Here is a 25,192-nt window from a genome sequence, read left to right as displayed (position 1 = left end):
CCCTACCGCAGACAGAAATAATACATGTGATCATGACATCTGCGGCCATTGCATCTGGTATGGCCGGAAAAGCATAAAATCTAGCTGGAGCGCCACCTGGCTGGCCTCTGCCTGCCCGACCTCCACCTCTGGGACAACCCTTACCCACCTGCCCTCTGCCTCTGGGAGGCCAGATGGTTGGTGCGGCTACTGGGGCTGTAATCATGGGCTACTAACCCTGCTGCACTGCCTTGCCCCGATGTATGGGGCAATGTCTCTTCATGTGACTAGGATCCCCACACTCATAACAACCTCTCAGAGTGGTGGACTGCTGCCCTGAAGTCTGACCCTGGTAGCCTGAATACCCACCGGAAGAATCCTGAAGAGCGGGTGGGCAATATGAACTCTCTGGCATGGTACTAATATAGACACTGGAAGAACCCTGATGACCGGAGTATACACTAAAAGGACCCTAAATAGCTGGCGAGCGGTAAGAACTCTCCGGCATGGCACTGAAATAGGGCCACGCTGGAACACCTCGAGGAGGTGGTGGTGCCGGATATGGGGGCCTGCTAGGCTGACCCCTCCCAAAATGACCTCTGCCCCCACCTGGGGCACCCCTGATCTCTCCAAAAAAATGGGACCTCTTGTCCCGCTGCATCTGCTCTCTACCCCACTGACGGTAACCCTCAATCCTCCGAGCTATCTCCACTTCTAGCTGATAATAAGTCCCCATCTCAACCTCCCGGGCCATAGTAACTTGAATACCTGAGTGCAAACCCGCAACAAACCTCCGCACTCGCTCCGCCTCAGTAGGAAGTATCATAAGTGCATGGCGAGAAAACTAAGAGAATCTCGCCTCATAATCGGTCACTAACATCTGACCCTGGTCGAGCCGCTCGAACTAACACCGCAACTCTTCCCTCTGGGAGGGTGGGATATAACTGTCCAAGAATAGGTGGGTGAACTGGTCCAAGTCATGGGAGGAGAATCTACTGGTCTGGTAAGAAGATAAGCCTTCTACCACCTACTTGCGCTGCCTTCCAACTGAAAGGTAGTGAAATCCACCCCGTGAGACTCCAATATGCTCATGTTGTGCAGTCTGTCCCTGCACCTATCAATAAAGTCCCGGGGATCCTCATGTCGTTCACCTCCAAAGATCGAATGGTGAAGCTTAGTCCATCTATCCAAGAGCTTCTGCGGCTCACTGGTCGTAGCTAGTCTAGGCTCAGGTACAATCCCTACAACTGGATAGGGCCCGTCCACGGGTAGGGTACCCGGGGTCTGATATATGACAGTTATATGCCCAGTGCCTGAGCAGTAGGGGTCTGTGCTCCCCCTCCCGCCTGAGATATGACTGGGTCTGCTGGAAATAAACCAGCTTAGGTCATAGAATCTATGAATTGCATCATACAGTCCATGACCTCCTGAAAGCCCGATGCTGACGTAAAATCTACCAGGGCTGGCTCTGCTGCGGGCACCCCGCCCTACTCCTTAACAATGAGATCCTCCACTGGTGGTACAACTGGGGAAACTCTAGGACGTCCTCGTCCCTTACCTCGGGCTGGTGCCCTCCCCCGACCTCTGCCTCAGGCTCTAGCCACAGGGGGAGCAGCCTCTCTCAGGTCTGAAACGTCTGTTGCACGTGTTCTCACCATCTATGAGAGAATAAGAGGAAGAAACTTAGTACACCATCAACTGCACGATAGGAGATGAATAACGAGTAGTTTCCTAATACCCTATAGCCTCTTGAAGATAAGTACAGACGTCTCCAAACTGATCCGTAAGACTCTATTAGGCTTGCCCATCACTTGTGAGACCTATATGAACCTAGTGCTCTGATATCATGTTGTCACGACCCAATTCCATCATAGGCCATGATGGCTGCCAACACCGTTGTTAGGCAAGCCAACACTGATAAATCTAATGGTTTCCACTTTTAATATGTTTTCAAAGTGAATAACTTTCCGTATTTATAAAAGTTTTAGATATTTACTGTTGTAAAGTAATTAAACAAAAGCAACTGAGTGCAAATCGAAGTTATAACAATAAATCTAAAATCATAAGTTTACTAGTGTGTGCCAAGACCCGGTGTCACAAGTGCATGTGATACTAGCATAATATATAAAAGAATACTAGTCTACTGTCTCAAGGAGATAGACAAAAATATACATCCAAAAGAGAGACTTCGACTGCTGCTGAACGGCTCAGAAGGGCAGCTCACTGTGTAGTCTCGAGCTAGAAGTCAAACGTGTGCGCCGTACTGGTAACCAGATGCACCTTCTTCAAATCCTCCACATCAAGTGCATAAGTATAGCGTGACTACATAAATAACGTGTACCCAATAAGTATCTAGTCTAACATCGAAGAAGTAGTGACGAGGGGTCGACTTCGACAATTACTAAGGGACAAAAAATATAATAATGTGAAGTTCTAATAAAGCAGGTAATATACAATAATAATAGCGCTCAAAACAAGAAGTAAGTAAGCAAATACTTCTTTCAAGTAAGAATCAAACAATTTCTCTCATCTATTCCTTTCACCTTTCAAGTCCGTGAAACATTATTAAATATAAAAAGGGATTTCGATATCACTACGCACGAGTTATGCCAAGAACGTATGGCCCGATCAAAATAAACATAATAATATATTGTGCACTGCCGAGGGTCGAACGACCCAAACCATATAATATATCAATAAATCCTGCCGAGGCGAACTGCCCGCTCCCATAATAGTAGTGGAAGTTTACCCCACTCGCGGAATATATTTGCGAAGCGGTTGAACATATAATTTATCAATTTATTGTAGTATTTCTCAATTCCTTTCTAAAAATAAGAAATTCAAATTGGGGCTTTAAATATTGAGACCTTCAACTTCCACTTTAATCCAATAACTAGTAAGCATAAACAAGCAACGGTATCAACAAAGCATGGTGTAAGCCTAAATCTACCCGGACATAAGCATGTATAGTAGCTATGCACGGACTCTCATTACATCGTGCGTACGTAGCCCCCCACAAATAGAAGTACATATCGATTAAGTTCACCTATAGGGTTAATTCCCTCTTACAAGGTTAGAAAAGAGACTTACCTCGTCTCAAAGTCTACTTCCCGGTTCAAGAATTCGCTCACACCCTCAAGTCGGTGCCGAACCAATACAAACTAATCAAATAATATACAAGCTAATCAATACGTGCTCAAGAGTTCGTATTCCAACTATTAAAGAGGTTACCCAACCCTAAATGCAAGATTCTAAAAATTCACCCCCGGGCCCACGTTCCCGAATTTCGGAAATCTTTGAAGAAAGTGGTTACCCATAACTTTAGAAACAAAAATATATGATTTTTACTAAGTTCCATAGCCATTTTCGTGGTAAAAATCCCATTTTTATTAAACCCTAGGTTTTTCATCTAAACCCATAATTTCTACTAATTTTCATATTAAAATCTACCCATAATCTATGTATTAAACTCACATTAAGTAGAAATTACTTACCTCACAAAGCTAGGTCGAAATCCCCTACTTAAAAGCCCTCATATCGCCCAAGAGTGAATGAAAATGTGATAAAAATGGCCTAAGTCTCGTATTACATGAACCCTCACTGGCCAACGACTTTCACACTTGTGGTGCTTTGGGACGCATCTGTTGTCCCGTACCTGCGGAAAATGCCTCACAGGTGCGCCTATCCCTCACCTGGCCAGGCTCCGCATCTGCGGACAAGGAGGGCCGCTTCTGCGAGCCTAGCCGCACCTGCGACCATGGCTCTCGCACCTGCGCCCACTCAGGTGTGCCCAATCTTCCGCATTTGCGAATTATGGGCTGCCCTCCATTTCTCGATTCTTCGGCTCGTGGCTCGCACCTGCGGCTGGCCAAGCGCATGTGCGATTATGACAGATTTGGGAGCTTCAGCTATTTCTCGAAGCTCCCAACTTGTCCGAGCCTCATCCAATTGACACTCAGGGCCCACGGGATCCCGCTCGAACATACCAACAAGTTTAGAATCATATAACAGACTTGATCGAACTTTCAAAACGCCTGAAACATCATTAAAACTAATAATCGCACCCAAAATCAATTGAATCAAACTTATGAACTTCAAGTTCTTCTATTCACTCAAAATGCACCAAAACGTACTTAGACTGCTCGGATTGACACCAAATTTTGCGTGCAAGTCTTAAATGACATTACAGAACTATTCTCGATCTCGTAATTCCGTTTGGACTTTGATAATACCAAAATCCGCTCCAAACCAAATTTAAAGAACTTCAAAATTCTTCAAGAACCAACCTTTGATATTAGGCGCCGAAACGCTCCCGGGTCATCCAAAACCCAAATAGAGCATATTCCCAAGTCCAAAATTATCATACGAACCTATTAGAACCATCAAACCCCGATTCCGAGGTCGTTTATTCAAAATATTGGCTGAAGTCAGACTTAGACGTTTAGGCCAACTTAAGGAATCAATTATTCCGATTTCAACCTGAACCCTTCCAAATCTCAAACTAACCATCCCCGCAAGTCATAAAATAGTAAAATCACATTAGGGGAGTCTTATTTAGGGGAACGAGGTTCTAGAATGTAAAAAGACCAACCGGGTCGTTACAAAAACCATAGTGGTCTCCAACTTATTCACCATAAAAATTTAGATGGAATTATTTAGAAAATAATTCCATCACACATTCCATCCCTCCCCTAACCCTAAGCCTGATAAAATTTAGAGTTTAGTTCATATTTTAGCAGTTATGGAAGCCATTGAAGATGGAATTATTTAGAGAATAAATGATAGCCTTTTGGACTTGCTATAAAATTGTCACGACCCAATTTTCCCTCCGTTGGGTATTGTGATGGCACCTAGTAATAGGGACTATGTAAGCCTAACATTTACTTAATAACAACAATAATTAAATAACATCTAACATCTAACAATTTTTGAAATAGAAATCTCTATAAAATTTACAATTTCCAAAACCGGTAGTACAAGTCATAAGTTCGTCATAAGCTCTATTGAGTTACTAGAAAGTCTATAAATACAACTGTTTTGAATAGACATAAAACAGTGCAAGTACAATATCAGAAGGTGACTCCGAAGCATGCGAACGCAGCAACAAGTTTACCTTGAGTCTCCACATCAAGATCCGTACTGCTAGCGATCGATCAACTGACTCCACATTTACCTGGCTCCACACAAAAATATGCATAAGTGTAGTATAATGTAACGACACAGTCGGTCGTTTTGAGTGTATTAGCCCCGATCCCTTATTTACTGCTTTCCCCGTATTTGTTTCTGCTTATGTGGCTTGCCGGGAGGTCTTGTATTTGGTTTCAGAGTGTCTTGGGACACTTAATCCCTAAAACGAAAGCTTAAGTCTTAGGATTTTGACCGTAGTCAGAATTATGTGAAGACGACTCCGGAATGGGGTTCCGTAGGTTCCGTTAGCTCCATTGGGTAATTTTGGACTTATGAGCGTGTCCGGACTGTAGATTTGAGGTCTGTAGCTAATTGAGGCTTGAAATGGCAGAAGTCAAATTTTTGGAAAGTTTGACCGGGGGGTTGACTTTTTGATATCAGAGTCGGATTTCTATTCTGGAAGTTGGAGTAGGTCCGTAATAGTGAATATGACTTATGTGCAAAATTTGAGATCAATCGTACATGGTTTGGTAGGTTTCGGTATCGTTTGTGGAATTTGAAAGTTTAGAAGTTCTTTAGGATTGAATCCGGGTGTAATTGGTGTTTTGATGTTGCCTTGAGAGATTTGAAGATTCGACTAAGTTTGCAGTGGGTTATATGACTTGCTGGTATGTTTGGTTGAGGTCTTAGGGGCCTCGGGGGTGTTTCGGATGCCCATCGGAAGGAAATTTGGACTTAGGCGTTGCTGGTTTCATCTGGTGTTCTGGTAATTCACACCGGTGGTGGGAGCCCACAGGTGCGGCCTCGCAGAAGCGAAGAGGAGGATGCAGATGCGGGCAAGGCTGGGTTGGACTGGAAGCGCATATGCGAGGTTAGGAGCACATCTGCGAAATCGCAGATGCGGAAGGGGAGGCGCAGATGCGTAAAAAGGTCTGAGTGAGAAGGATCGCAGAAGCAGGTAGTGCTCGCAGGTGCGAATATGTGACCGCCGATGCGGAATCTGGGAGCTTAAGTGGGATCCGCACCTGCGATGGAATTTCCGCAGGTGTGGCATCGCAGATGCGACAGGAGGTCCACAGGTGCGGTTTTGCTGGGCAAAACCTATAAATAGAAGACTTCGAGATATTTCACCATTTTCACATTTTGGAACTCGATTTTTGGAAGTTTTTGAAGTGTTTGCTGATGTAAGTTCCTTGTGCCTTTTTATATTCAATAATGGTCTTTACCCACTGATTTTACACCTAGTTGGTGAGTTTTTGAGGTGAGATTTGGGAGATTAGGGCTTGAGAATTTGAGAGTGAATTTTGGGATTTTGGAGTGGCAAATGATATCAGATTTTGATAAATTTGGTATGGTTGGAATCGTGAGTGAATGGGCTTTCGGGTTTTGTGACTTTTGTCGGGTTTTGAGACATGGTCTCGGGGGACGGGTTGAGCCTATTTTGGATTTTTGACTTATAATTTTGTATTTTTCTTGTGGAATTGATTCTTTTAGCCTACATTAATTATATCGAACTGCTTGTGGCTAGATTCGGGGAATTTGGAGATTGATTCGAGGGGCAAAGGCATTGCGGAGTAGGATTTTTCATGGTTTGCGGTAAGTAATAGTTTTAAATCTGGTCATGAGGGTATGAAACCCCAGATTTTGGTATGATGTGACTATTTTGGAGGTGACGCACATGCTAGGTGACAGGCGTGTGGGCGTGCACCATCAGGGATTATGAATTAGTCCGTCCCGTGAGACTGCAAAGTCGAATAAACTATTGTTAATTACCTGTTCTCTCTATGTTATAGAGATTTAACTGCAAATCATGTTAGAAATCATGCTTAGGCTATGTGATAGTACGGTTGGGACCCGCAGAGGTTGCGTACCTATGAATTATTTGCTAATTGCTGTCTTATACTCAATCATAGTTTTATTTGCGCATCATATCTCAGTCTCTTCTTGATTCCTGTTGATACACTATGTCATTTTGTTTGGGGTTGATCTTTATGATTTATGAGGCCAGTGAGACTAGTGAGGTACATAACTGAGTGAGGCCGAGGGCCTGGTTATGAGGTATAGATACCGTAGCACGTGAGTTGTCTGTGCGAATTCTGATATGATACTGTAGCACGTGAGTTGTCCATACAGATCAAGCCTAATTTCACTACGGACTTCCAAATAAAATTCCGATCACGCTCCTAAGTCCAAAATCACCATACGGAGCTGTTGGAATCATCAAAATTCTATTCCGGGGTCGTTTTCTAAAAATGTTGACCGAAATCAAACTTAGAACTTTAAGGCCAACTTAAAGAATCAAGTGTTCCGGTTTCACCTCAAACACTTCCAAATCCCGAACCAACCATCCCCGCAAGTTATAAATCATTACAATCACTTCTGGAAAGTTTTATTTTAGGGAACGGGATTCTAAAAGTTAAAATGACTGGTTGGGTCATTACATTCTCCACCTCTTAAACAAATGTCCGTCCTCGAACGGGTTTAGAATTGTACCTGGAGTGCTGAATAAGTGTGGATATCTGCTCCGCATGTCTTCCTCGGTCTCCCAAGTCGCTTCTTCGACTGGTTGGCCCCTCCACTGGACTCTTACTGCAGAAATCCTCTTGGATCTCAACTGGCGAACCTGTTTATCAACAATGGCAATTGGCTCCTCTTCATAACCCAAGCTATTAACTAGCTGAACTGTGCTGAAGTCTAACACATATGATAGGTCGACATGATACTTCCGGAGCATAGATACGTGAAAAATTAGATGAACTCCCGATAGGCTGGGAGGCAAGACAAGCTCATAAGCAACCTCCCCAACTCGTTTCAACATCTCAAATGGGCCTATAAACCTTGGGCTCAACTTGCCCTTCTTCCCGAATCTCATAATTCCCTTCATCGGCGAAACCTTCAAGAGAACTTTTTCACCTACCATAAATGATATATCACGCACTTTCTGATCCGCGTAACTCTTTTGTCTGGACTGTGCTGTACGAAGTCGCTCCTGAATCAACTTTACCTTTTCTAAGGCATCCCTTACCAAATCAGTACCATATAACCTAGCCTCACCTGGCTCAAACCATCCGATAGGTGAACGACATCGCCGACCATATAAAGCCTCAAACGGAGCCATCTCGATGCTGGATTGGTAACTGTTATTATAAGCAAACTCGGCCAAAGGCAGGAAACGATCCCACTGACATCCAAAGTCAATCACACATGCCCTGGGCATATCCTCCAAAATCTGAACTGTCCTCTCTGACTGTCCATCGGTCTGCGGATGAAAGGCTGTGCTGAGCTTTACACGGGTCCCCAAATCACTCTGTACTACTCTCCAGAAATGTGAAGTAAACCGAGGGCCTCTATCTGATATGATGGAAATTGGCAACCTCTCTGAAGTATGCGTAGTCACAACAGGAATAAAATGTGCCGACTTGGTCAACCTGTCAACAATCACCCAAACTGCATCAAACTTTCTCAAGGTCCGCAGCAACCCAACTACAAAATCCATAGTAATTTGTTCCCATTTCCACTCTGGTATGGTCATCTGCTGGAGTAGGCCACCTAGCCTCTGATGCTCATATTTAACTTGCTGGCAATTTAGACACCGAGCTACATACTCAACTATGTCCTTTTTCATTCGTCGCCACCAATAATTCTACCTCAAGTCACAATACATCTTCATAGCACCTGAATGAATAGAATATCGAGAACTGTGTGCCTCCTCCAGGATCATTTTCCTCAGTTCATCCACATTAGGAACACACAGACGATCCTGGAGTCGTAGAACATCATCTGCACCAATAGTGACTTCCTTGGTACTACCTCATAGTACCGTTTCACGAAGAACCACCAAGTGTGGGTCATCATACTGGCGAGCCTTGATCTGTTCAAATAGTGAAGACCGGGCCACAACACATGCAAGAACTCGGCTGGGCTCTGAAATATCCAGCCTCACAAGTATGTTAGCCAAAGACTGAATATCTGAGGCTAATGGTCTTTCCTCTGCTGAAATGAAAGCCAAACTTCCCATACTCTCCACCTTTCTGCTCAAGGCATCTGCAACCACATTTTCTTTGCCCGGATAATACAAGATAGTAATATCATAATCTTTTAGTAACTCCAGCCATCTGCGCTGCCTCAAATTTAGATCCCTCTACTTGAACAAATGTTGCAAAATGCGACGATCAGTGTAAACTTCGCATGACACCCCATAAAGATAATGCCTCCAAATCTTAAGAGCGTGAACAATCGCAGCTAACTCCAAATCATGTACCGGATAATTATTTTCATGGGGCTTCAGCTGACGTGAAGCATATGCAATAACTTGCCCTTCCTGCATCAATACATAACCCAAGCCAACGCGCAAAGCGTCACAATACACTCTATACATCCCCGAACCAGAAGGCAACAGTAACACTGGTGTTATAGTCAATGATGTCTTGAGCTTCTGAAAGCTCACCTCACAATCATCGGACCATCGGAATGGAGCACCCTTCTGGGTTAATTTGGTCAAAGGTGCTGCAATAGATGAAAAACCTTCCACGAACCGACGATAATAACCTGCCAAACCCAGAAAACTCCTGATCTCCGTCACCGAAGTGGGACGATGCCAATTCTGAACTGCCTCAATCTTTTTGGGATCAACTTTAATACCTTTGCCCGATACGATATGTCCCAAAAATGCTACAGACTCTAGCCAAAACTCACATTTAGAGAACTTAGCATATAGCTTTTGTTCCCGCAATGTCTGAAGCACTAATCTCATATGCTGCTCATGCTCCTCCTTACTACGAGAGTAGATCAAAATGTCATCAATGAAGACAATGACAAATGAGTCAATATATGGCCTGAATACCCTGTTCATCAGATCCATAAATGTTGCCGGTGCATTAGTTAAACCAAAATACATTACCAGAAATGCATAATGACCATATCTAGTACGGAAAGCAGTCTTCGGAACATTCGAATCCCGAATCTTCAACTGATGGTACCCCGACCTCAAGTCGATCTTAGAGAATATCCTAGCACCCCGCAACTGGTCAAATAGATCATCAATACAGGGTAATGGGTACTTGTTCTTAATAGTGAATTTGTTCAATGGGCGATAATCAATACACATCCGCATTGTTCCATCCTTCTTTTTCACAAACAATACTGGTGCACCCCAAGGCGATACACTCGGTCTAACAAACCCTTTGGCTAGTAACTCTTTAAGATGTTCTTTCAACTCTTTCAATTCTTTTGGAGCCATGCGATACAGTGGGATAGATATAGGTTGGGTATCTAAATCCAAGTCAATACAGAAATCAATATCACGATCAGGTTGCATACTTGGAAGATCTGACGGAAATACATCGAGAAACTCCCGAACTACAGGAACTGAATCAATAGCAGGAGTCTCTGCAGTAGTATCCTGAACATAGGCTAGATAAGCCAAACAACCCTTCTCAACCATGTGTTTAGCCTTTATAAAAGAAATAACTCGATTAAATGAACTAACAGGAGAACCCTTCCACTCCAGCTTAGGCAATGCTGGAATAGCCAAGGTAACAGTCTTGGCATGACAATCTAGAATAACATGATATGGAGATAACCAGTCCATACCCAGAATAATTTCAAAATCGGTCATCTCAAGCAATAGGAGATCTGCTCTAATTTCATAACCATAAAATGTAATAATACAGTACCGGTAGATCCGGTTCACCACAACAGAATCGCCCATATGATTGGACACATAAACAGGAGTACTCAAGGACTCACGAGAAACACCCAGGAATAGAGAAAATAGAGATGACACATATGAATACGTAGATCCTGGATCAAATAATACTGAGGCATCTTTGCCACAAACAGAAATAATACTTGTAATCACGGCATCTAAGGCCTCTACATCTGGTCTGGCCGGAAAAACATAGAACCGAGCTGGAGCGCCAACTGGCTGACCTCCACCTCTAGGACGACCCCTACCCACCTATCCTCCACCTCTGGGTAGTCGGACTACTGGTAGAGCAACTGGTCCGGTAAGCATAGGCTGCTGACCCTGCTGTACTGGTCTACCCCAAAGCCTGGGGCAAAACCTCCGCATATGACTGGGATCCCCGCACTCGTAACAACTCTTCGGTGCGATGGGCTGCTGACTAAGTGTCTGGCCCTGGGGACCTGAATACCCACTGGGAGGACCCTGAATAGCTGGTGGGCGGTAAGAACTCTCTGGGATAACACTGAGATAAGGTCGCACTGGAGCACCTCGAGGAGATGGTGGTGCTGGATATGGGGGTCTGCTGGACTGTCCCTTCACGAACTGACCTTTGCCCCCAGACGGAGCACCTCTGAACTTTCCAGAGTACCTGAACCGCTTATCTCTCATAATCTGTTCTCGGCTCCGCTGACGTACACCCTCAATCCTCCGGGCTATCTCTATAACTCGCTCATAAGAAGTACCCATCTCAACCTCTCGAGCCATAGTAGCCTGAATACCAGTATATAAACCGGCTACAAACCTTCGCACTCTCTCCGCCTCAGTAGGGAGTATCATTAGTGAATGGCGAGATAATTCTGAAAATCTCGCCTCATAATCGGTCACTGACATATGACCCTGCTGGAGCTACTCAAACTGAAACCGCAGCTCTTCCCTCTGGGAGGGTGGAATATACCTGTCCAAGAAGATGCGGGTGAACCTGTCCCAAGTCATGGGAGGAGAATCTGCTGGTCTGCCAAGAGCATAAGACTGCCACCATCAACGGGCTCTACCCTCTAGCTGAAAAGTAGCGAAATCAACCCCATGGGATTCCAATATCCTCATGTTGTACAGTCTATCTTTGCAACGATCAATGAAATCCTGTGGATCCTCAGGTCGCTCACCTCCGAAGACAGGAGGATGTAGTCTAGTCTATCTGTCCAATAGTTTCTGAGGATTGGCGGCTACAGTCGGCCTAGGCTCAGGTGTAGCTGTTGCCACTGGCTGGACTCCATCCACGGGTAATGCACCCTGGGTCTGATATACAACAACTGCCTATCCATGAGCCTGCGCAGTAGGGGTATGTGCTCCCCCGCCCGCCTGAGATGTGGCTGGGTCTGCCGAAAATAAACCGGCCTAAGTCATATTATCCATGAATTGCAGTATACGACCTATAACATCCTGAAATCCCGGTGCAGATGTGAAGCCACAGGCACCTCACCCTGCTCCTCAATAATGGTATTCTCTACTGGATCCACTGGCGGCATAACCGGAATAGTCCTGGGATGTCCTCGCTCTCTACCACGGGCTGGAGCCCTCCCTCGGCCTCGACCTCTAACAACTGGGGGAGAAGCTCTTCCCTGGTCTGGAACCTCATTAACGCATGTTCTCACCATCTGTGAGAGAATAAGAGAAGGATATTTAATACTACATCAATTGCACGATGGAATATAAAGAAAGGTAGTTTCCTAACACCATATAGCCTCTTGAAGATAAGAACAGACGTCTCCGTACCGATCCGCAAGACTCTATTAGGTCTTCTCATCACTTGTGAGACCTACGTGAACCTAGTGCTCTGATACCATGTTGTCACGACCCAATTGCACCTGTAGGTCGTGATGGCGCCCAACACTACAGATAGGTAAGCCAACTAATAAATTAAGCATACATTGATTAAACTTTTATTCCAAGAAAATAATAAAATACCAACTTCTACCAATGTGTGTGCCAAGATCCGGTGTCACAAGTGAATGAGCATCTAGTAGATTATACAAAAACTCCAAATACTGTCTGAAATAAAATAGACAGAATATAAATATCAGAAGAGACACTGGTAGCTGCAGAACGGCTCAGAAAGGCAGCTCACCACTATGCCTCTGGATGAAGTAGATATGTGATGATAGGTCCTCCACTAGTACCTGTCTCAGATCCTGCACAAAAAGTGCAGCAAGTGTAGTATGAGTACGTAAACAATGTGTACCCAGTAAGTATCAAGCCTAATCTCAAAGTGGTAGAGACGAGATGACCGACTTTGACACTCACTATAGGTCAATAACAATTGAAATAAAACTAGGATATTTAAATCAACGTGATTTACAGAATTTATTTAATCAGCGGAAATAATCAAATTCCTTCAAATGTATCATTTTTCAATATATTAATTAAATTCCTTTAATTCAAATAAATTCTAATTTATCAATTAAATCTCATTTACAGGAGTAACAATTAATTCCTTAACAAGCAAGAATAATACTTCATTAAATTCCAAAGATTTTCCGATTTACTAATTAGCTTTATAAGCTGAAATAAATTATTAAAGTATCGTATAATTATTATTATTATTAAGCACGATTTTTGCCGAGGACGTACGGCCCGATCCAGAGTGTCGTGTACACTGCCGAGGGACGTGCGGCGTGATCCATAGATGCATCTATCCTGCCGAGGCGTTCGGCCCACTCCACAAGAAAGGAGGGCATTTTCTTATGTGCCTCCGGAAGGACAGTATATTTGTTATAAGATAAATTTGGGAGGAGAACAATTTCTTTTGACAATTAATTGTTTAAAACAGACAATCAAGCCTGTGAGATTTCATCCTTTAATATCTTTATCTAACAATTCACAATATATATTCATATAGATATCAATTAATATTAATTAATTAAAGAATACAATTTACACAAGTAATACATGCTTTGAGTCCTAAACTACCAGGACTTTAGCATTAATAGTAGCTACGCACGGACTCTCGTCACCTCGTGCGTACGTAGCCCCCACAATTTGCAATAATTATTTAATCTTAATCACCTATGAGGTAATTTTTCCCTCACAAGATTAGACAAGAGACTTACCTCGTCTTGCTCCAATTTAATCCAAGATTTTACCTTTTCCACGATTATCCAACTCTGTCTGGCTCGAATCTAGCCAAAATAATTCAGTACAATCACTAAAAATTGTAGGAAATAACTTCTATAAGGAAATACAACATTTTTAATAAAAAAATCCCGAAATTAATTAAAGATTCGCTCGCGGGGCCCACATCTCGGAATCCGGCGAAAGTAATGAAATCCGACAACCTATTCAATTATGAGTCCAACCATACCAATTTCACTAAAATCCGACTCAGAATCGATACCGAAATCTAAACGTTTTGTTTCTATGAGATTTCTAAATTTTTCCAAATTTAAATCTCAAAACACTAATTAGATTGTGAAAACAATGATATATTTATGTTCATAAGCCAAATCCAAGTTAGAATCACTTACCCCAATGTTTTTCCCTTGAAGATCTGCCCAAAAATCGCCTCTGCTCAAGCTCAAGTTCGCCAAAAAATGACAGATGGGATGAAAGTCCTCTGTTTTATAACTGCCCAGCAGTTCGGAACTGGGCCTCGATCGCGGCATCGAGCTTGTGCCTTCGATCAGGGCATCGAGGGTTGTCTTCGATCTCAGGATCGAGCATGGTCCTTCGATAGTGACCCTCGAACCTTGCTCTCGATCATGGAATCGAACTGGACCTTCGATCCTGGCCCTCGTACTGGACTTCGATCAACCAGCTCGAGCCTGGACCTCGGTCATGGCATCGAGTTGAGTCTAAGGTTGCGACCCTTGATCTTGGGTCTCGATCCTATCCCTCGAGCTTTGCCTTCGATCATGGCCCTCGAGATGGGCCTTCGATCATGGCTTCGATACCTAAGCTCGAGCCTGAGCCTCGTCAACCCTGGGTTCGATGCCTGGGTTCGAGGTCTGCGCTCGAGGTCTGGGATCGAGGTCTGGGTTCGAGGTCTGGGCTCGAGGTCTGGGCTCGAGGTCTGGGTTCGATGACAGTCCAGAATGCCCAACAGAAGAGGAAAACTTGCAGCAGCTTTTTAAGTCAAAATTCTGATCCGTTAACCATCTAAAACTCACCCGAGGCCCTCGGGACCTCAACCAAATATACTAACAAGTCCTAAAATATCATACAAACTTAGTCGAACCTCTAAATCACATAAAACAACGCTTAAACCATGAATCATACCCCAAATAAAGCTTAATGAAACTAGGAGTTTTCTACTTCTACATTCAATGTCGGAACCTATCAAATCAACTCCGAATGACCTCAAATTTTATACACAAGTCATAAATTACATAACGGAGCTATGAAAATTTTCGAAATTGGATTCCGACTCCGATATCAAAAAGTCAACACCCCGGTCAAACTTTTAACCTTTAAATTCCTATTTTAGCCATTTCAAGCCTAATTTCACTACGGACTTCCAAATAAAATTTCAATCACGCTCCTAAGTCCAAAATCACCATACGGAGCTGTTAGAATCATCAAAATTCTATTTCGGGGTCGTTTTCTAAAAATGTTTACCGAAGTCAAACTTAGAACTTTAAGGCCAACTTAAAGAATCAAGTGTTCCGGTTTTACCTCAAACACTTCCAAATCCCGAACCAACCATCCCCGCAAGTCATAAATTATTACAATCACTTCTGGAAAGTTTTATTTTAGGGAACGGGGTTCTAAAAGTTAAAATGACTGGTTGGGTCATTACATTCTCCACCTCTTAAACAAATGTTGGGTCACGTCCGCGATCGCGTAGGATTGTCCAATGTGTGTATCGCGATTGCGTGTCATCGTTTGCGATCGTGTAGGGTAAATTTGAGAGGAAGTTGGGCCACATGTTTGTGCTACGCAATCGCGTAAAGAGGGATGCGATCGCGTAGAGTCAGAACCTGGTGCATCGCGATCGCGTGGGACTTAATGCGATCGTGTAGGGTTAATGTATGAGCATTCTAGCTCGGCAAGTAATTTTTTTATATAGATTCTTTTGTGCAGATCGGGTTGCACGCTGCAACAGTGTGATGTTGAGTACAGTTCCCTATATTCTATTTTGTGTGTTTTTGTGTCCCATTTTTCCTGAGGAAGGTTCATGACACCTTTTCAGTTGTTTAATTAGTCACGTGGGTTGAGTAATCCTTTCCATAGTCTGTTTTCCTTATGTATCGCAATCGAGTCCGTAACTTATTAGCTCATTGTGGCGTCATATGAGACTTTTTGTCATGTCTGAGATGGCTTATTGCCTGAGCAACTTTTACTAAGTAAGACGAGGTTATTGGATCCGGGATCAGTACGATCAGATTATATGAAGTATAATTAAGAGCAAATACCATTATTTGGTCCATAATGAGGCAATGGTTCTTGCCAGAAGGAGAAACTCAATAATTAGTTGACTCAGCAGTTGGTTATGAATTTCTACACATTTCTTCCATCGTGGAAGCAGTTTAAGAGTTGGAACGGGACTTATATGTATCATGAGGTGTGTTGTGAACATCAGATTCGTGGAATTTTGGCTATTGTTATCGGAGAATGTCATTATAGTTATGTGAATGATGCGGTCCATGGTCTAAATTCAACAAAGGTATGCAATCCTGTATTGGTGCATCGTGTAGTGATTGATACGACATTCATAGGTTGGAAACATGCATTGTGGAGAATTCTGGATGTTAGAATTGGGCTCTAAGGCTTATTTGCTTAAATAAATTGGGGGGGGGATTAGATTGACTCGAGTTAATGTGCTCAACTGAGTGTGGTAGTACGGGTAGGTGCACAAGGTGTTAAACAGTAATTTTGGATAACTCTGGAACACTCTTTAGCACGTTCGAGGACAAAGGTATATTTAAGTGGGAGAGAATGTAACAACTCAACCAGTCGTTTCAACTTTTAAAAACCTGTTCCCTAAAATAAAACTCCCCGAACATACTTTTAATGATTTATGACTTGCGTGGATGGTTGGTTCGGGATTTGGAAGTGTTTGGGTTGAAACCAGGACACTTGGTTCCTTAAGTTAACCTTTAAAGGTCAAGTTTGACTTTAGTCAATATTTATTTTTAAAACGACCTCGGAATAGAATTTTGGCGATTCCAATAGCTTCGTATGGTGATTTTGAACTTAGGAGTGTATTCGTAATTTTATTTGGAAGTCCGTAGTTAAATTAGGCTTGAAATGGCTAAAATAGGAATTTAAGTTTGGAAGTTTGACCGGGGAGTTGACTCTTTTTTTATATCAGAGTCGGAATCCAGTTCTGAAAATTTTTATAGCTCTGTTATGTCATTTATGACTTTTGTGCAAAATTTGAGGTCATCGTACTTGAATTGATAGGTTTCGGTACATAATGTAGAAGTTGGAAATCTTAAGTTTCATTAAGCTTAAATTGGGGGATGATTCGTGGTTTTAGCGTTGTTTGGTGTGATTTGAGGGTCCGACTAAGTTCGTATGATGTTTTGAGACTTGTTGGTATAATTGGTCGAGGTCCCGAGGGGCTCGGGTGAGTTTCAGATGACTAATAAATCACTTTTGGCCTTTGGAACACTGCTCATAACTGATAGTATTTTCTTCTGATTTCCTTATACGCGATCACATAAGTTGGTATGCGATCGCGTAGAGTAATTTGGACAAAGGTGGATTAGTTCTACGCGATCGCGTAAATGGGGTTGCGATCACGTAGGATTAATTTGGGCAGTTGGGAATTTGTTCACTGCGATCGCGTGGTCACGTCTGCGATCGCGTAGGATTGGCTAGTGTGTGTATCGCGATCGCGTAGGGAAAATTTGGTAGGAAGCTAGGCCACGCGTTTGTGCTACGCGATCGCGTAAAGTGGGATGCGATCGCGTAGAGTCACAACCTGGTGCATCGCGATCGTGTGGGACTTGATGCGATCGCGTAGGGTTAATGTTTGGGCAGAAAAGTTTGTGCTACACGATCGCGTAGAAGAAATCACTAGGTAGAGAGTTTAAGTTCTTAAAATGGGACTTCGTCCCATTTTTCATTTTTAACGATTTGGAGCTCGGATTTAGGCGATTTTTGGTATATTTTCAGAGAAAACAACGGGGTAAGTGTTCTTAACTCAATATTGGTTAAATTACCCGAATCCATCACTATTTTTTTCATTTAATTGGTGAATTGAGTTGGAAACGTTTAAAAGCCCTCTTGGATAGATTTGAGGATTTGAGGGCCGAATTTTTATCGGAATTTAGTGATTTTGGTATAGGTAGACTCGTGGTTGAGTGGATTTCATATTTCGTAACTCTCTCCGGATTTCGAGACGTGGGTCCCACGGACGAATTTTTAATTAATTTCGGAATTTTTATTGATTATGTAGTATTTTCTTATAAAATTGATTCCTATAATTTTTAGTGATTGTATCGAATTATTTTGGCTAGATTCGAGCCAGACAGAGTTGGATAATCGTGGAAAAGGTCTTCTAGTGGATTAAATTGGAGCAAGACAAGGTAAGTCTCTTGTCTAATCTTGTGAGGGGGAAATTACCCGATAGGGATTAAATTGAATAATTATTGCTAATTGCGGGGGCTACGTACGCACGAGGTGACGAGAGTTCGTGCGTAGCTACTATAAATGCTAAAGTCCGGGTAGTGTAGGACTCAAAGCATGAATTACTTGTGTAAATTGTATTCCCTGATTAATTAATATTAAATTGATATATATGAATATATTGTGAATTATTAGATAAAGATATTAAAGGATGGAAATCTCATATGCTTGATTTTCTGTTTAAATCAATTAATTGTTAAAAGAAATTGTTCTTCCTCCCGAACTTATCTCATAATAAATATACTCTTATTCCGGAGGTACATAAGAAAATATTTTCCTTTCTTGTGGAGCTGGCCGAATGCCTCGGCAGGATAGATGCATCTATGGATCATGCCGCACGTCCCTCGGCAGTGTACACGACACTCTGGATCAAGCCGTACGTCCTCGGCTGAAATCGTGCTTAATAATAATAATTACACGATACCTTAATAGTTTATTTCAGCTTGCGAAGCTAATTGATAAATTAAAAATCTTTGTAATTTAATGAATTATTATTTTTGCTTATTAAGGAATTAATTGTTATTCATGTAAATGAGATTTAATTGATAAATTGAAAATTTATTGAAATTGAATTGCAGCTTGTAAAGCTATTTGATAAATTGGAAGTTTTATTGAAATGGCATGATTTAAATAAATAAACTGGAAAATTGTTACATTTGAAGGATTTTTATTATTTCTGCTAATTGAATAAAATTATTGTTAACTCTGTGAACCATGCTGATTTGAATAATTACAATTTATTTCAATTATTATTATTGACCCATAGTGAGTGTCAAAGTCGGCTATCTCGTCTCTACCACTTCGAGATTAGGATTGATACTTATTGGGTACACGTTATTTTCGTACTCATACTGCACTTGCTGCACATTTTATTGTGCAGGTACATATATGTATAGCGGACTTGTGGGCGTAGAGGTGTGGTTAATAATTGTGGGGACATAGGTGAGCTGCATTCTATATTACGATCTGCAGCTAACAGAGTCTCCTTCAGAGTTATTATATTTTTCTGTCTAATTTGTATTCTGGACAAATGCTGTATTTTATTTTTAATTACCTAGTTAATGCTCATGCACTTGTGACACCGAGTTTTGGAAATGGTTGTGAATTGTTTAGAAATTTAGTTGCAAAAATATTTATCATTTATTCTATGAGTTTTAGCTCTATAAGTTTATTAAAGAAATTTTTATTTAAAAAATATTAAAATGGATAATTAAGTTAATTGATTATGGTTGGCTTGCCTGAAAGTGATGTCCGGCGTCATCACGGCCTCTTTGGATTTTGGGTCGTGACATAAGGGTGGCTATTGTCAGGGATGATACGTGATGATGTTGAGTTATTGTGTTGGTAATTTTCATGTGATGTTGTGATTTTTCTTGTGTTTATTTTTTTATCTTGTGCAATTTGTCTTGTTGGTAAATTGATAATAGTTTGATCTATGTTGAAATTGGGAGCCTTTGGCTATTGACAGGCGGATTATGAAATGAAATGTGGGCACGAGGTGCCGTGAGTAAATAATGATGATATTGGCACCTGAACTGTCCATGCAGTTGTGATATGAAATGTGGGCACGAGGTGCCGTGAGTAAATGATGATGATATTGGCACGAGAGTTGTCCGTGCGGTTGTGATAGAAATATTGGCACGAGGTGCCGTGGAAATATGAAAGTGGGCTGAGACCCGTATTTTATGATTTTGAAATGAGGTGTCACAGGGTGGCTTTTATTCGAAAAATATTTATTGAAAGAATTATATTTGAAAGAGATTTATTTGAAAGAGATTTATTTGAAGGAATTATATTTGAAAGAGATTTATTTTAAAGAATTATATTTGAAAGATATTTATTTGAAGGGAGTATATTCGAAATATATTTATTGGAAAGTATTATATCCTGAAGATTATTATTTAAAAAACATATAGGCGAAAGATTTATATTTGAAGGACTTGATTAATTGGTTGTACTTGTATTCATTATTTGTTGAGCAATATTTATGGTGTTCTTGTTGCCCTGTTGTGTATATCACTGGTTGATTATTGTTGTCATCATTGTTATTTATTTCCTATTATTTTTGTATATTATATTGCACAGGTTATTAGACTAGTGAGTGTCTTGATTGTACCCTCGTCACTACTCCACTGAGGTTAGTCTTGATACTTACTGGGTACCGACTGTGGTGTACTCATACTACACTTCTGCATATTTTTGTGCAGAACCAGGTATTGGAGATATCGGATTCAGACAGAGTTAGGGTGTGATCGCAAGGATTCAAGGTAGAGTTGTTTGGTCGTCGCAGTCCCTTGGAGTCTTTCCATTTTATTGTACTGGCAATTATTAATCAAACAATGTTGAGTATTCGATCCTTGAGATCATTTCATGTATTTAGTTAGAGTTCGTGATTCAGTATTTCTAGTCTAGAGAGATTGTTTGTAATTATTTTCGCCGTTGGTTTCGATTATCTATTAAAACAATTTGGCGGTAGTGACAATAGTGTACTCATATGATTCAACCAACTACCAATTATGATGTGGTTCTATATAAGAAACAGAGAATACTTCATTCCTTTTAAACATCTTCCAACAATAATGAGGATAGTTAAGTAATCAAAAAAGAAAAGTACAATTTAAGTTTAATATAGAAAAACAGAGAACACTTCATCTATTTCAAACATCTTCTAGAAATATTGAGGATAATTAATTAATTATTCTAAATATGGATTAGAATAAATAATACCATTGGAAAAAATGATAATTATGCTGAACTTCATTAAAGTCAATCGGTAGTCCAAATATCTTTATTTATGATCTCCGTATTCCTATGCATCGACATCCGTAAATCAAAATCTAGATTTATTTAAATTTAAAATTAAAGATAAATCGAAATTTTACCTAATCTTTTCCTTATTTGTGTGACTAAATTAAGACTTGTAAAATTGGTATGATTTTTGTGACTTTAATTATATAGATTTACATATCAGTGATCATGTAGTTTTTTATAACAAGTCTCACTTATCATATATTATTATGCCATAATTATTATTTTTCTTTTAGTTATTATTGGACTTTTGCTCTATCACATGTTTCGAAAAGAAATTTTTTCTTTTATGTTTATGACAGTGTCAATAGAATATTTCATACCTTTTTCTCCTACCTATATTTACTCAAAGTATATTATTTAAAAATTTTGAAGAACATTTTTTCAAAAGGAAAAGGCATTTGCATAGATTGTACTTAAAGCAATAATATAGAAGATAAAACATTTTACTATGATATAAAATCTATAATATATTAACTATCAATTATGCATAGGTTTAATACTATTTTCTTATATTCTTTTCTCTAATGAACGCTTGCTTTATTTTGTCATTTTGAAGAAAGAAAATATAGATTTATCTAAGATCTATTTAGATTATGTATAAGATTCATTCAACTACTTCCATTAATTATGTTTCCATTTATAAATTTTAATTATTAATATTGTCATAAAATTGCTGAGTGGCTTCATTTTAGCTTGCCACTTGGCTTAATCACATGCTTCACTACCCTCCTTTTAATATAATATAGATAAAGATTTTTTTGAGATATTGTTCTTTAACATGGCTTTCTTGATTCATATTCAATTTTTAAAATTTTCTTAACTTAACAATCATATAGTAATAACTATTTAGGATCAGCTAAAAACTCTATGATCTCATTTATAGGGAAAATCATTTGGTTTTTTATGTAATACGATAAATTATCAAGAAAGAGGCTGATGGAGGATAAAAGAGATGGAAACAACTAAAATTTTAGGTGTTAAAAAACAACTAAAATTTCAAGCATTAAATCTTTCTTTATTTGAATTATGCAGAAAGTTCTAAAATTTAAGACCTTAAAATTTGTAAAAAAATTCAACTTATGTGTATCATTTCCTTATTTGAACCCTTCCATGTTAATTTTTTTAATATTATATATTTATAATTAACTTATTTCATTAGTAAAAGATGAAACTAATTGAATTATCAGGAAACCAACAAATAGATAAAATTAGTTAGGAACTACGTGAAGGAATAAATGTAACGACCCGACTTGTCATTTTAAGAATTTATGTCCCGTTCAGTGATTTAAGGCCTCGAACAGCTTCGCAATATGTATTATGACCCGCGGGCGTGATCGCATTTGATTTTCGGAAGATTCGGAATTAAATTTTAAAAACAATTTGTATTTAGAAGCTTAAATGGAAAGAGTTGACCAAAAAATTAATTTTTGAGCAAACGACCTCGGAATGGAACTTTGATGATGTCAATAGTTTCATATGGTGATTTCGGACTTAGGCGCCTGTCCGGATTTGGATTTGGAAGTCCGTAGGATAATTCGACGCATTTTGGCGAAAGTTGGAAAATGAAAGATTTTGAAAAGATCGACTGAAAGTGGAATTTTTGATAACAGGGTCGGATTTCGATTCCGGAAATTGGAATAGCTATATTACATCATTTATGACTTGTGTGCAAAATTTGAAGTTATACCGGATTAGTTTGATAGGTTTCGGGATGAGTTTTTGAAATTGAAAGATTTGAAAGTTCATAAGTTCGATTATTGGCGCGATTTATAATTTCGGTGTTGTTTGGTGTGATTTGAGACCTCGAGCGAGTTCGTGTTAGGTTATGGAACCTGTTGGTAAGTCTTAGGCGATTCTGGAGGGATTTTCACAATCTTGGTTGGTGTAAGTGTTCTGGCAAAATTTTAATGGAAGAAATCAAGATTTTGGCAAAATCTTCCAAAATCGAAAATTTAAGATTTGGAGGTCGATATGTCAGGTTCCAAGAGGCGGGCCTGCGTTGACTTTTGTTGACTTTATGGAATAATTTTTTAAGTGGGCGTTTTATTATCTGGAATTATTTTCGATGAATTTTAATGAAGTTATACAATTAATTTAGTTAGATTTGAGCGGTCCGGAGGTTAATTCAAGCAAGAAGACGATTTTAGAATATCGGCACAACTTCAAAAGGTAAGTATCTTGCCTAACCTTGAGTGGGAGAAATTTCCCTTAGGCATTGAGTCTTATGTGCAATTTGTGTAATTGTAAACCATGTACGCGTGGTGACGGGTACGTACTTAGTTTATATGTGCAAATTACATTAATTAAAATCCTTAGACATCCTTATGTATTAAATTAGAAATTATTGGCACTTATTAAATCCTTTAATTGTCTTGCCTAAATCCTTGTTTTGTTGGATTTGTTTTATATGATGATTTGTTATGATTGCCACCTTGATTTTTATGTCAAATATCATTTTGTTGAGATTTTTACTCCCGGATATATTTGTTAAGATTTTGTGCATATTATGGTCGAGACATGAGCTCCTTATTGAAAAAATAATGTATTGTTGAATTTTGTGGCGAGTTGTAATATTTGAGCACTTGATGTGTAATTTGTGATAAATTGTATTATTTGAGCACTTGATGTGTAAATCTGTGATATGTTGTAATATTTGAGCACTTGAGGTGCAATTTATGAGATGTGATATTTGCATGTTATATTGTTGGGAATTTTTGTTCGAGTGTTTGCACGAGGTTTCTTATAACGACCAGACCGGTCGTTTTGAGCTCCAGTGCGTCATTTAACGGTTTGAGACCCTAAGCAGCTTCACTTCAGGTATTATGACTTGTGCGTGTGGTCAGAATTTGATTTTGGAAAGTTCGGAGTTGATTTGGAAAGAAGATTCAAATTTCGGAAGCTTTAAGTTGGAGGAATTGACTAAAGTGTGATTTTTAAGTAAACGACCTCGGAATCGTGATTTAAAGGTTCCAACTGGTTCGTATGGTGATTTTGGAATTGGGCGTATGTCTGGATCGGGTTTTGGATGACCCGGGAGTATTTCGGCGCCTATTGTGGAAGTTGGAATTTTTTAAAGAATTTCATAAATTTGAGTTGAAGTGCATTTTAATGATATCAACGTCCGTTTGGGATTCCGAGTATGGTAATAGCTCCGTATGACGATTTCAGTCTTAGGAGCGCGTCCGGGAGTGGATTTGGAGGTCCGTAGGTCATTTTGAGGCCATTTGGGCGAAAGTTGGAAATTCGGATAATTTTAAGAAGTTTGACCGGGAATGAACTTTTTGATATCGGGGTCGGATTCCGATTCCGGAAGTTGGAATAGGTTCGAAGTTTGAAGTTTCAAAGTTCACTAAGTTTGAATTGGAGGATAATTCGTATTTTTAGTATTGTTTGATGTGATTTAAAGGCTCGACTAAGTTCGTAATGTATTTTGGGACGTGTTGGTATAGTTGGTTGAGGTCCCGAGGGTCTCGAGTGGATTCCGGATGGTTAACAGATAGAGTTTGGACTTGGAAGAAAAGCTAAGGCAGCTGGTACCTGATGTAACCACACCTGTGAGGTTTTGGCCGCAACTGCAGAGCCGTAGAAGCGGCCAAGAGGGTCGCAAAAGCGGTTCTAGCTGGGTAAGGCTGAGACCGCAGATACGGTCAAGTTTCGCAAAAGCGGGACCGCACCTACACATTAAGAGCCGCAGATGCGCTGCATGGGGCGCAGATGCGGGGATTGTTAGGCCGAGCTGGAGCCGCACCTGCGATGGAATTTTCGTAGGTGCGGAGCCGCAGAAGCAGCTATTTGACCGCAGGTGCGAAGGTCGGGCTGGTCAGAATGTTTTTAAAGCGGGAGTTGGGTTCATTTCACCCATTTCTCATTTGGTTGGGCTATATTTGGAGCAATTGGAAGGGAGAGTTTCGTCATCTATGTCAAGGTAAGTAATTCCCACCTATTGCAAGTTAAATACTT

The sequence above is a fragment of the Nicotiana tomentosiformis genome, chromosome 8 (genome assembly GCF_000390325.3).
Source record: "Nicotiana tomentosiformis chromosome 8, ASM39032v3, whole genome shotgun sequence".
Classification (NCBI taxonomy): Eukaryota; Viridiplantae; Streptophyta; class Magnoliopsida; order Solanales; family Solanaceae; genus Nicotiana; species Nicotiana tomentosiformis.
This window is presented reverse-complemented; position numbering follows the sequence as displayed.